This window comes from Mugil cephalus, chromosome 8, assembly GCF_022458985.1.
Source record: "Mugil cephalus isolate CIBA_MC_2020 chromosome 8, CIBA_Mcephalus_1.1, whole genome shotgun sequence".
In the NCBI taxonomy this organism is placed as follows: domain Eukaryota; kingdom Metazoa; phylum Chordata; class Actinopteri; order Mugiliformes; family Mugilidae; genus Mugil; species Mugil cephalus.
Genome location: NC_061777.1, coordinates 14840503 through 14840922, shown reverse-complemented (window position 1 = coordinate 14840922; position 420 = coordinate 14840503).

Below are 420 nucleotides of genomic sequence, written 5' to 3'. Positions count from 1 at the left end.
ACAAGGATTATACGGTCCTGTTATAATAATTGCATAACCTAACGCAAGCTCTTAAGAGATACGTAGGCTCTTTAGATGAAGTGTGAGACAGTGACTGCATGTGTGCCTGCTATGTCAGATCTTAATGCCTTTGAAAACCGCAAGCGATTCCTGGAGAAAGTGAAGGAGGGGGGGAAAAAATGAAATAAGGGACTGACGCAAGCACAGGGACATTCAGCCTTTCAGTATTCAGATCATTAGAGCCTGCACACTGTACCAGCACAACCAGTGAGAGTCCTTTGTACTGTCCACTGCAGAAACCAACTACAACCAGCAGTTTCCTATCACGTGTGTCACATCCAGCACTAATCACTCCTTATTCTCATTTTTTCAACAAATAAATTGCTTCAGTGAATAGTGCAGCCTGGTTGTGCGTTTGTG